Here is a 13,968-nt window from a genome sequence, read left to right as displayed (position 1 = left end):
GTGGGATAGGTTTAATAACTACCCTAACCCTAATGCGTACCCTAACCCTTACCCCTTTCCTAACTCTAACACGTACCCTAATCCTAACCCGTACCCTACACCGAGCCCTAACACTAACCCTAACCCTAACCCTAACCCATACCCTACGTCGTACCCGAAGCCCTCCCCGAACCCGTACCCTAAGCCGTACCCTAAGCCTAACCCTAAGCCAAACCCTAACCCTAGGCTACCCTTGACTGCTTCTGCCTCCAATAGGTTTCCTAAGCACTAGTGTTTTAAGGAGCAGCTTAAAAAGAGAATTCTAATGTGTTTTCTTTATAATGGGTGTTTTCCTTATCTTATCCTAGTATCTAAACTCTTCTCCATGGCTGGACCCCCAAATAATATTCCTTTACGTGCTAAGGGGTATCTAGAGAGTGGGATAGGTTTAATCACTACCCTAACCCTAACACGTACATTAACCCTAACCACTATCCTAACCCTAACACGTACGTTAATCCTAACCCGTACCCTAAACCGAGCCCTATCCCTAACACTAACCCTAACCCTAACCCTAACCCATACCCTACGCCGTACCCGAAGCCCTCCCCGAACCCGTACCCTAAGCCGTACGCTAACCCTAACCCTAAGCCTAACCCTAACCCTAGGCTACCCTTGACTGCTTCTGCCTCCAATAGATTTCCTAAGCACTAGTGTTTTAAGGAACAGCATAAAAAGAGAATCCTAATGTGATTTCTTTATAATGGGTGTGTTCCATATCTTATCCTAGTGTCTAAACTCTTCTCCATGGCTGGACCCGCAAATAATATTCTTTACGTGCTGAGGGGTATCTAGAGAATGGGATAGGCTTAATAACTACCCTAAACCTAACACGTACATTAACCCTAACCACTATCCTAACCCTAACACGTACCCTAATCCTAACACGTACCCTAAACCGAGCCCTAACCCTAACACTAACCCTAACCCTAACCCTAACCCATACCCTACGCCGTGCCCGAACCCATACCCGAACCCATACCCTAAGCCGTACCCTAACCCTAACCCTAACCCTAGGCTACCCTTGACTGCTTCTGCCTCCAATAGATTTCCTAAGCACTAGTGTTTTAAGGAACAGCTTAAAAAGAGAATCCTAATGTGATTTTTTTTATAATGGGTGTGTTCCTTATCTTATCCTAGTGTCTAAACTCTTCTCCATGGCTGGACCTCCAAATAATATTCCTTTACGTGCTAAGGGGTATCTACAGAGTGGGATAGGTTTAATAACTACCCTAACCCTAACACGTACACTAACCCTAACGACTACCCTAACCCTAACAAGTACCCTAATCCTAACCCGTAACCTAAACCGAGCCCTAACCCTAACACTAACACTAACACTAAGCCTAACCCATACCCTACGCCGTACCCGAATCCCTCCCCGATCCCGTACCCTAATCCGTACCCTAACCCTAACCCTAAGCCTAACCCTAACCCTAGGCTACCCTTGACTGCTTCTGCCTCCAATAGATATCCTAAGCACTAGTGTTTTAAGGAACAGCTTAAAAAGAGAATAATAATGTGATTTCTTTATAACGGGTGTGTTCCTTATCTTATCCTAGTGTCTAAACTGTTCTCCATGGCTGGACCCCCAAATAATATTCTTTATGTTCTAAGGGGTATCTAGAGAGTTGGATAGGTTTAATATCTACCCTAACCCTAACACGTACCCTAACCCTAACCCCTACCCTAACCCTAATACGTACCCTAATCCTAAACCGTACCCTAAACAAAGCCCTAAACCTAACACTAACCCTAACCCTAACCCTAACCCATACCCTACGCCATACCCGAAGACCTCCCCGAACACATACCCTAAGCCGTACCCTAAGCCTAACCCTAAGCCTAACCCTAACCCTAGGCTACCCTTGACTGCTTCTGCCTCCAATAGGTTTCCTAAGCACTAGTGTTTTAAGGAACAGCTTAAAAAGAGAATCCTAATGTGATTTCTTTATAATGGGTGTGTTCCTTATCTTATCCTAGTGTCTAAACTCTTCTCCATGGCTGGACCCCCAAATAATATTCCTTTACATGCTACGGGGTATCTAGAGAGTGGGATATGTTTAATAACTACACTAAACCTAACACGTACCCTAACCCTAACCCCTACCCTAACCCTAACACGTACCCTAATCCTAAACCGTACCCTAAACCGAGCCCTAACCCTAACACTAACCCTAACCCTAACCCTAAACCATACCCTACGCCGTGCCCGAACCCCTACCCGAACCCATACCCTAAGCCGTACCCTAACCCTAACCCTAACCCTAGGCTACCCTTGACTGCTTCTGCCTCCAATAGATTTCCTAAGCACTAGTGTTTTAAGGAACAGCTTAAAAAGAGAATCCTAATGTGATTTCTTTATAATGGGTGTGTTCCTTATCTTATCCTAGTGTCTAAACTCTTCTCCATGGCTGGACCTCCAAATAATATTCCTTTACGTGCTAAGGGGTATCTAGAGAGTGGGGTAGGTTTAATAACTACCCTAACGCTAACGCGTACCCTAACCCTAACCCCTACCCTAACCCTAACACGTACCCTAATCCTAAACCGTACCCTAAACCGAGACCTAACCCTAACACTAACCCTAACCCTAACCCTAACCCATACCCTACGCAGTACCCGAAGTCCTGCCCGAACCCGTACCCTAAGCCGTACCCTAAGGCTAACCGTAAGCCTAAACTAACCCTAGGCTACCCTTGACTGCTTCTGCCTCCAATAGATTTCCTAAGAACTAGTGTTTTAAGGAACAGCTTAAAAAAGATTCCTAATGTGATTTCTTTATAATGTGTGTGTTTCTTATATTATCTTAGTGTCTAAACTCTTCTCCATGGCTGGACCCCCAAATAATATTCGTTTACTTGCTAAGGGGTATCTAGAGAGTGGGATAGGTTTAATAACTACCCTAACCCTAATGCGTACCCTAACCCTTACCCCTTTCCTAACTCTAACACGTACCCTAATCCTAACCCTTACCCTACAACGAGCCCTAACCCTAACACAAACCCTAACCCTAACCCTAACCCATACCCTACGTCGTACCCGAAGCCCTCCCCGAACCCGTAACCTAAGCCGTACCCTGAGCCTAACCCTAAGCCTAACCCTAACCCTAGGCTACCCTTGACTGCTTCTGCCTCCAATAGGTTTCCTAAGCACTAGTGTTTTAAGGAGCAGCTTAAAAAGAGAATTCTAATGTGTTTTCTTTATAATGGGTGTTTTCCTTATCTTATCCTAGTATCTAAACTCTTCTCTATGGCTTGACCCCTAAATAATATTCCTTTACGAGCTAAGCGGTATCTAGAGAGTGGGATAGGTTTAATCACTACCCTAACCCTAACACGTACATTAACCCTAACCACTATCCTAACCCTAACATGTACCTTAATCCTAACCCGTACCCTAAACCGAGCCCTATCCCTAACACTAACCCTAACCCTAACCCTAACCCATACCCTACGCCGTACCCGAAGCCCTCCCCGAACCCGTACCCTAAGCCGTACGCTAACCCTAACCCTAAGCCTAACCCTAACCCTAGGCTACCCTTGACTGCTTCTGCCTCCAATAGATTTCCTAAGCACTAGTGTTTTAAGGAACAGCTTAAAAAGAGAATCGTAATGTGATTTCTTTATAATGGCTGTGTTCCTTATCTTATCCTAGTGTCTAAACTCTTCTCCATGGCTGGACCTCCAAATAATATTCCTTTACGTGCTAAGGGGTATCTAGAGAGTGGGGTAGGTTTAATAACTACCCTAACGCTAACGCGTACCCTAACCCTAACCCCTACCCTAACCCTAACACGTACCCTAATCCTAAACCGTACCCTAAACCGAGACCTAACCCTAACTCTAACCCTAACCCTAACCCTAACCCATACCCTACGCCATACCCGAAGCCCTCCCCGAACCCATACCCTAAGCCGTACCCTAAGCCGTACCCTAAGCCTAAGCCTAACCCTAGGGTACCCTTGACTGCTTCTGCCTCCAATAGATTTCCTAAGCACTAGTGTTTTAAGGAACAGCTTAAAAAGAGAATCCTAATGTGATTTCTTTATAATGGGTGTGTTCCTTATCTTATCCTAGTGTCTAAACTCTTCTCGATGGCTGGACCCCCAAATAATATTCCTTTACGTGCTAAGGTGTATCTAGAGAGTGGGATAGGTTTAATAACTACCCTAACCCTAATGCGTACCCTAACCCTTACCCCTTTCCTAACTCTAACACGTACCCTAATCCTAACCCGTACCCTACACCGAGCCCTAACACTAACCCTAACCCTAACCCTAACCCATACCCTACGTCGTACCCGAAGCCCTCCCCGAACCCGTACCCTAAGCCGTACCCTAAGCCTAACCCTAAGCCAAACCCTAACCCTAGGCTACCCTTGACTGCTTCTGCCTCCAATAGGTTTCCTAAGCACTAGTGTTTTAAGGAGCAGCTTAAAAAGAGAATTCTAATGTGTTTTCTTTATAATGGGTGTTTTCCTTATCTTATCCTAGTATCTAAACTCTTCTCCATGGCTGGACCCCCAAATAATATTCCTTTACGTGCTAAGGGGTATCTAGAGAGTGGGATAGGTTTAATCACTACCCTAACCCTAACACGTACATTAACCCTAACCACTATCCTAACCCTAACACGTACGTTAATCCTAACCCGTACCCTAAACCGAGCCCTATCCCTAACACTAACCCTAACCCTAACCCTAACCCATACCCTACGCCGTACCCGAAGCCCTCCCCGAACCCGTACCCTAAGCCGTACGCTAACCCTAACCCTAAGCCTAACCCTAACCCTAGGCTACCCTTGACTGCTTCTGCCTCCAATAGATTTCCTAAGCACTAGTGTTTTAAGGAACAGCATAAAAAGAGAATCCTAATGTGATTTCTTTATAATGGGTGTGTTCCATATCTTATCCTAGTGTCTAAACTCTTCTCCATGGCTGGACCCGCAAATAATATTCTTTACGTGCTGAGGGGTATCTAGAGAATGGGATAGGCTTAATAACTACCCTAAACCTAACACGTACATTAACCCTAACCACTATCCTAACCCTAACACGTACCCTAATCCTAACACGTACCCTAAACCGAGCCCTAACCCTAACACTAACCCTAACCCTAACCCTAACCCATACCCTACGCCGTGCCCGAACCCATACCCGAACCCATACCCTAAGCCGTACCCTAACCCTAACCCTAACCCTAGGCTACCCTTGACTGCTTCTGCCTCCAATAGATTTCCTAAGCACTAGTGTTTTAAGGAACAGCTTAAAAAGAGAATCCTAATGTGATTTTTTTTATAATGGGTGTGTTCCTTATCTTATCCTAGTGTCTAAACTCTTCTCCATGGCTGGACCTCCAAATAATATTCCTTTACGTGCTAAGGGGTATCTACAGAGTGGGATAGGTTTAATAACTACCCTAACCCTAACACGTACACTAACCCTAACGACTACCCTAACCCTAACAAGTACCCTAATCCTAACCCGTAACCTAAACCGAGCCCTAACCCTAACACTAACACTAACACTAAGCCTAACCCATACCCTACGCCGTACCCGAATCCCTCCCCGATCCCGTACCCTAATCCGTACCCTAACCCTAACCCTAAGCCTAACCCTAACCCTAGGCTACCCTTGACTGCTTCTGCCTCCAATAGATATCCTAAGCACTAGTGTTTTAAGGAACAGCTTAAAAAGAGAATAATAATGTGATTTCTTTATAACGGGTGTGTTCCTTATCTTATCCTAGTGTCTAAACTGTTCTCCATGGCTGGACCCCCAAATAATATTCTTTATGTTCTAAGGGGTATCTAGAGAGTTGGATAGGTTTAATATCTACCCTAACCCTAACACGTACCCTAACCCTAACCCCTACCCTAACCCTAATACGTACCCTAATCCTAAACCGTACCCTAAACAAAGCCCTAACCCTAACACTAACCCTAACCCTAACCCTAACCCATACCCTACGCCATACCCGAAGACCTCCCCGAACACATACCCTAAGCCGTACCCTAAGCCTAACCCTAAGCCTAACCCTAACCCTAGGCTACCCTTGACTGCTTCTGCCTCCAATAGGTTTCCTAAGCACTAGTGTTTTAAGGAACAGCTTAAAAAGAGAATCCTAATGTGATTTCTTTATAATGGGTGTGTTCCTTATCTTATCCTAGTGTCTAAACTCTTCTCCATGGCTGGACCCCCAAATAATATTCCTTTACATGCTACGGGGTATCTAGAGAGTGGGATATGTTTAATAACTACACTAAACCTAACACGTACCCTAACCCTAACCCCTACCCTAACCCTAACACGTACCCTAATCCTAAACCGTACCCTAAACCGAGCCCTAACCCTAACACTAACCCTAACCCTAACCCTAAACCATACCCTACGCCGTGCCCGAACCCCTACCCGAACCCATACCCTAAGCCGTACCCTAACCCTAACCCTAACCCTAGGCTACCCTTGACTGCTTCTGCCTCCAATAGATTTCCTAAGCACTAGTGTTTTAAGGAACAGCTTAAAAAGAGAATCCTAATGTGATTTCTTTATAATGGGTGTGTTCCTTATCTTATCCTAGTGTCTAAACTCTTCTCCATGGCTGGACCTCCAAATAATATTCCTTTACGTGCTAAGGGGTATCTAGAGAGTGGGGTAGGTTTAATAACTACCCTAACGCTAACGCGTACCCTAACCCTAACCCCTACCCTAACCCTAACACGTACCCTAATCCTAAACCGTACCCTAAACCGAGACCTAACCCTAACACTAACCCTAACCCTAACCCTATCCCATACCCTACGCCATACCCGAAGCCCTCCCCGAACCCATACCCTAAGCCGTACCCTAAGCCGTACCCTAAGCCTAAGCCTAACCCTAGGCTACCCTTGACTGCTTCTGCCTCCAATAGATTTCCTAAGCACTAGTGTTTTAAGGAACAGCTTAAAAAGAGAATCCTAATGTGATTTCTTTATAATGGGTGTGTTCCTTATCTTATCCTAGTGTCTAAACTCTTCTCGATGGCTGGACCCCCAAATAATATTCCTTTACGTGCTAAGGTGTATCTAGAGAGTGGGATAGGTTTAATAACTACCCTAACCCTAACGCGTACCCTAACCCTAACCCCTACCCTATCCCTAACATGTACCCTAATCCTAACCCGTACCCTAAACCGAGCCCTAACCCTAACACTAACCCTAACCCTAACCCTAACCCAAACCCTACGCCGTTCCCGAACCCCTCCCCAAACCCGTACCCTAAGCCGTACCCTAAGCCTAACCCTAAGCCTAACCCTAACCCTAGGCTACCCTTGACTGCTTCTGCCTCCAATAGATTTCCTAAGCACTAGTGTTTTAAGGAACAGCTTAAAAAGAGAATCCTAATGTGATTTCTTTATAATGGGTGTGTTCCTTATCTTATCCTAGTGTCTAAACTCTTCTCCAGGGCTGGACCTCCAAATAATATTCCTTTACGTGCTAAGGGGTTTCTAGAGAGTGGGATAGGTTTAATTACTACCCTAAACCTAACACGTACCCTAACCCTAACCCCTACCCTAACCCTAACACGTACCCTAATCCTAAACCGTACCCTAAACCGAGCCCTAACCCTAACACTAACCCTAACCCTAACCCTAACACTTACCCTACGCCGTACCCGAAGCCCTCCCCGAACCCGTACCCTAAGCCGTACCCTAAGCATAACCCTAAGCCTAACCCTAACCCTAGGCTACCCTTGACTGCTTCTGCCTCCAATAGATTTCCTAAGCACTAGTGTTTTAAGGAACAGCTTAAAAAGAGAATCCTAATGTGATTTCTTTATAATGGGTGTGTTCCTTATCTTATCCTAGTGTCTAATCTCTTCTCCATGGCTGGACCCCCAAATAATATTCCTTTACATGCTAAGGGGTATCTAGAGAGTGGGATAGGTTTAATAACTACCCTAACCCTAACACGTACCCTAATCCTAACCCCTACCCTAACCCTAACACGTACCCTAATCCTAAACCGTAACCTAAACCGAGCCCTAACCCTAACACAAACCCTAACCCTAACCCTAACCCATACCCTACGCCGTACCCGAAGTCCTCCCCGAACCCGTACACTAAGCCGTACCCTAAGCCTAACCGTAAGCCTAACCTAACCCTAGGCTACCCTTGACTGCTTCTGCCTCCAATAGATTTCCTAAGTACTAGTGTTTTAAGGAACAGCTTAAAAAAGATTCCTAATGTGATTTATTTATAATGTGTGTGTTCCTTATATTATCTTAGTGTCTAAACTCTTCTCCATGGCTGGACCCCCAAATAATATTCCTTTACGTGCTAAGGGGTATCTAGAGAGTGGGATAGGTTTAATAACTACCCTAACCCTAATGCGTACCCTAACCCTTACCCCTTTCCTAACTCTAACACGTACCCTAATCCTAACCCGTACCCTACACCGAGCCCTAACACTAACCCTAACCCTAACCCTAACCCATACCCTACGTCGTACCCGAAGCCCTCCCCGAACCCGTACCCTAAGCCGTACCCTAAGCCTAACCCTAAGCCAAACCCTAACCCTAGGCTACCCTTGACTGCTTCTGCCTCCAATAGGTTTCCTAAGCACTAGTGTTTTAAGGAGCAGCTTAAAAAGAGAATTCTAATGTGTTTTCTTTATAATGGGTGTTTTCCTTATCTTATCCTAGTATCTAAACTCTTCTCCATGGCTGGACCCCCAAATAATATTCCTTTACGTGCTAAGGGGTATCTAGAGAGTGGGATAGGTTTAATCACTACCCTAACCCTAACACGTACATTAACCCTAACCACTATCCTAACCCTAACACGTACGTTAATCCTAACCCGTACCCTAAACCGAGCCCTATCCCTAACACTAACCCTAACCCTAACCCTAACCCATACCCTACGCCGTACCCGAAGCCCTCCCCGAACCCGTACCCTAAGCCGTACGCTAACCCTAACCCTAAGCCTAACCCTAACCCTAGGCTACCCTTGACTGCTTCTGCCTCCAATAGATTTCCTAAGCACTAGTGTTTTAAGGAACAGCATAAAAAGAGAATCCTAATGTGATTTCTTTATAATGGGTGTGTTCCATATCTTATCCTAGTGTCTAAACTCTTCTCCATGGCTGGACCCGCAAATAATATTCTTTACGTGCTGAGGGGTATCTAGAGAATGGGATAGGCTTAATAACTACCCTAAACCTAACACGTACATTAACCCTAACCACTATCCTAACCCTAACACGTACCCTAATCCTAACACGTACCCTAAACCGAGCCCTAACCCTAACACTAACCCTAACCCTAACCCTAACCCATACCCTACGCCGTGCCCGAACCCATACCCGAACCCATACCCTAAGCCGTACCCTAACCCTAACCCTAACCCTAGGCTACCCTTGACTGCTTCTGCCTCCAATAGATTTCCTAAGCACTAGTGTTTTAAGGAACAGCTTAAAAAGAGAATCCTAATGTGATTTTTTTTATAATGGGTGTGTTCCTTATCTTATCCTAGTGTCTAAACTCTTCTCCATGGCTGGACCTCCAAATAATATTCCTTTACGTGCTAAGGGGTATCTACAGAGTGGGATAGGTTTAATAACTACCCTAACCCTAACACGTACACTAACCCTAACGACTACCCTAACCCTAACAAGTACCCTAATCCTAACCCGTAACCTAAACCGAGCCCTAACCCTAACACTAACACTAACACTAAGCCTAACCCATACCCTACGCCGTACCCGAATCCCTCCCCGATCCCGTACCCTAATCCGTACCCTAACCCTAACCCTAAGCCTAACCCTAACCCTAGGCTACCCTTGACTGCTTCTGCCTCCAATAGATATCCTAAGCACTAGTGTTTTAAGGAACAGCTTAAAAAGAGAATAATAATGTGATTTCTTTATAACGGGTGTGTTCCTTATCTTATCCTAGTGTCTAAACTGTTCTCCATGGCTGGAACCCCAAATAATATTCTTTATGTTCTAAGGGGTATCTAGAGAGTTGGATAGGTTTAATATCTACCCTAACCCTAACACGTACCCTAACCCTAACCCCTACCCTAACCCTAATACGTACCCTAATCCTAAACCGTACCCTAAACAAAGCCCTAACCCTAACACTAACCCTAACCCTAACCCTAACCCATACCCTACGCCATACCCGAAGACCTCCCCGAACACATACCCTAAGCCGAACCCTAAGCCTAACCCTAAGCCTAACCCTAACCCTAGGCTACCCTTGACTGCTTCTGCCTCCAATAGGTTTCCTAAGCACTAGTGTTTTAAGGAACAGCTTAAAAAGAGAATCCTAATGTGATTTCTTTATAATGGGTGTGTTCCTTATCTTATCCTAGTGTCTAAACTCTTCTCCATGGCTGGACCCCCAAATAATATTCCTTTACGTGCTACGGGGTATCTAGAGAGTGGGATATGTTTAATAACTACACTAAACCTAACACGTACCCTAACCCTAACCCCTACCCTAACCCTAACACGTACCCTAATCCTAAACCGTACCCTAAACCGAGCCCTAACCCTAACACTAACCCTAACCCTAACCCTAAACCATACCCTACGCCGTGCCCGAACCCCTACCCGAACCCATACCCTAAGCCGTACCCTAACCCTAACCCTAACCCTAGGCTACCCTTGACTGCTTCTGCCTCCAATAGATTTCCTAAGCACTAGTGTTTTAAGGAACAGCTTAAAAAGAGAATCCTAATGTGATTTCTTTATAATGGGTGTGTTCCTTATCTTATCCTAGTGTCTAAACTCTTCTCCATGGCTGGACCTCCAAATAATATTCCTTTACGTGCTAAGGGGTATCTAGAGAGTGGGGTAGGTTTAATAACTACCCTAACGCTAACGCGTACCCTAACCCTAACCCCTACCCTAACCCTAACACGTACCCTAATCCTAAACCGTACCCTAAACCGAGACCCTACCCTAACACTAACCCTAACCCTAACCCTATCCCATACCCTACGCCATACCCGAAGCCCTCCCCGAACCCATACCCTAAGCCGTACCCTAAGCCGTACCCTAAGCCTAAGCCTAACCCTAGGCTACCCTTGACTGCTTCTGCCTCCAATAGATTTCCTAAGCACTAGTGTTTTAAGGAACAGCTTAAAAAGAGAATCCTAATGTGATTTCTTTATAATGGGTGTGTTCCTTATCTTATCCTAGTGTCTAAACTCTTCTCGATGGCTGGACCCCCAAATAATATTCCTTTACGTGCTAAGGTGTATCTACAGAGTGGGATAGGTTTAATAACTACCCTAACCCTAACGCGTACCCTAACCCTAACCCCTACCCTATCCCTAACATGTACCCTAATCCTAACCCGTACCCTAAACCGAGCCCTAACCCTAACACTAACCCTAACCCTAACCCTAACCCAAACCCTACGCCGTTCCCGAACCCCTCCCCAAACCCGTACCCTAAGCCGTACCCTAAGCCTAACCCTAAGCCTAACCCTAACCCTAGGCTACCCTTGACTGCTTCTGCCTCCAATAGATTTCCTAAGCACTAGTGTTTTAAGGAACAGCTTAAAAAGAGAATCCTAATGTGATTTCTTTATAATGGGTGTGTTCCTTATCTTATCCTAGTGTCTAAACTCTTCTCCAGGGCTGGACCTCCAAATAATATTCCTTTACGTGCTAAGGGGTTTCTAGAGAGTGGGATAGGTTTAATTACTACCCTAAACCTAACACGTACCCTAACCCTAACCCCTACCCTAACCCTAACACGTACCCTAATCCTAAACCGTACCCTAAACCGAGCCCTAACCCTAACACTAACCCTAACCCTAACCCTAACACTTACCCTACGCCGTACCCGAAGCCCTCCCCGAACCCGTACCCTAAGCCGTACCCTAAGCATAACCCTAAGCCTAACCCTAACCCTAGGCTACCCTTGACTGCTTCTGCCTCCAATAGATTTCCTAAGCACTAGTGTTTTAAGGAACAGCTTAAAAAGAGAATCCTAATGTGATTTCTTTATAATGGGTGTGTTCCTTATCTTATCCTAGTGTCTAATCTCTTCTCCATGGCTGGACCCCCAAATAATATTCCTTTACATGCTAAGGGGTATCTAGAGAGTGGGATAGGTTTAATAACTACCCTAACCCTAACACGTACCCTAATCCTAACCCCTACCCTAACCCTAACACGTACCCTAATCCTAAACCGTAACCTAAACCGAGCCCTAACCCTAACACAAACCCTAACCCTAACCCTAACCCATACCCTACGCCGTACCCGAAGTCCTCCCCGAACCCGTACACTAAGCCGTACCCTAAGCCTAACCGTAAGCCTAACCTAACCCTAGGCTACCCTTGACTGCTTCTGCCTCCAATAGATTTCCTAAGTACTAGTGTTTTAAGGAACAGCTTAAAAAAGATTCCTAATGTGATTTATTTATAATGTGTGTGTTCCTTATATTATCTTAGTGTCTAAACTCTTCTCCATGGCTGGACCCCCAAATAATATTCCTTTACGTGCTAAGGGGTATCTAGAGAGTGGGATAGGTTTAATAACTACCCTAACCCTAATGCGTACCCTAACCCTTACCCCTTTCCTAACTCTAACACGTACCCTAATCCTAACCCGTACCCTACACCGAGCCCTAACACTAACCCTAACCCTAACCCTAACCCATACCCTACGTCGTACCCGAAGCCCTCCCCGAACCCGTACCCTAAGCCGTACCCTAAGCCTAACCCTAAGCCAAACCCTAACCCTAGGCTACCCTTGACTGCTTCTGCCTCCAATAGGTTTCCTAAGCACTAGTGTTTTAAGGAGCAGCTTAAAAAGAGAATTCTAATGTGTTTTCTTTATAATGGGTGTTTTCCTTATCTTATCCTAGTATCTAAACTCTTCTCCATGGCTGGACCCCCAAATAATATTCCTTTACGTGCTAAGGGGTATCTAGAGAGTGGGATAGGTTTAATCACTACCCTAACCCTAACACGTACATTAACCCTAACCACTATCCTAACCCTAACACGTACGTTAATCCTAACCCGTACCCTAAACCGAGCCCTATCCCTAACACTAACCCTAACCCTAACCCTAACCCATACCCTACGCCGTACCCGAAGCCCTCCCCGAACCCGTACCCTAAGCCGTACGCTAACCCTAACCCTAAGCCTAACCCTAACCCTAGGCTACCCTTGACTGCTTCTGCCTCCAATAGATTTCCTAAGCACTAGTGTTTTAAGGAACAGCATAAAAAGAGAATCCTAATGTGATTTCTTTATAATGGGTGTGTTCCATATCTTATCCTAGTGTCTAAACTCTTCTCCATGGCTGGACCCGCAAATAATATTCTTTACGTGCTGAGGGGTATCTAGAGAATGGGATAGGCTTAATAACTACCCTAAACCTAACACGTACATTAACCCTAACCACTATCCTAACCCTAACACGTACCCTAATCCTAACACGTACCCTAAACCGAGCCCTAACCCTAACACTAACCCTAACCCTAACCCTAACCCATACCCTACGCCGTGCCCGAACCCATACCCGAACCCATACCCTAAGCCGTACCCTAACCCTAACCCTAACCCTAGGCTACCCTTGACTGCTTCTGCCTCCAATAGATTTCCTAAGCACTAGTGTTTTAAGGAACAGCTTAAAAAGAGAATCCTAATGTGATTTTTTTTATAATGGGTGTGTTCCTTATCTTATCCTAGTGTCTAAACTCTTCTCCATGGCTGGACCTCCAAATAATATTCCTTTACGTGCTAAGGGGTATCTACAGAGTGGGATAGGTTTAATAACTACCCTAACCCTAACACGTACACTAACCCTAACGACTACCCTAACCCTAACAAGTACCCTAATCCTAACCCGTAACCTAAACCGAGCCCTAACCCTAACACTAACACTAACACTAAGCCTAACCCATACCCTACGCCGTA

This window comes from Balaenoptera physalus, assembly GCF_965194825.1.
Source record: "Balaenoptera physalus genome assembly, chromosome: X".
NCBI classification, from domain to species: Eukaryota; Metazoa; Chordata; class Mammalia; order Artiodactyla; family Balaenopteridae; genus Balaenoptera; species Balaenoptera physalus.
This window is presented reverse-complemented; position numbering follows the sequence as displayed.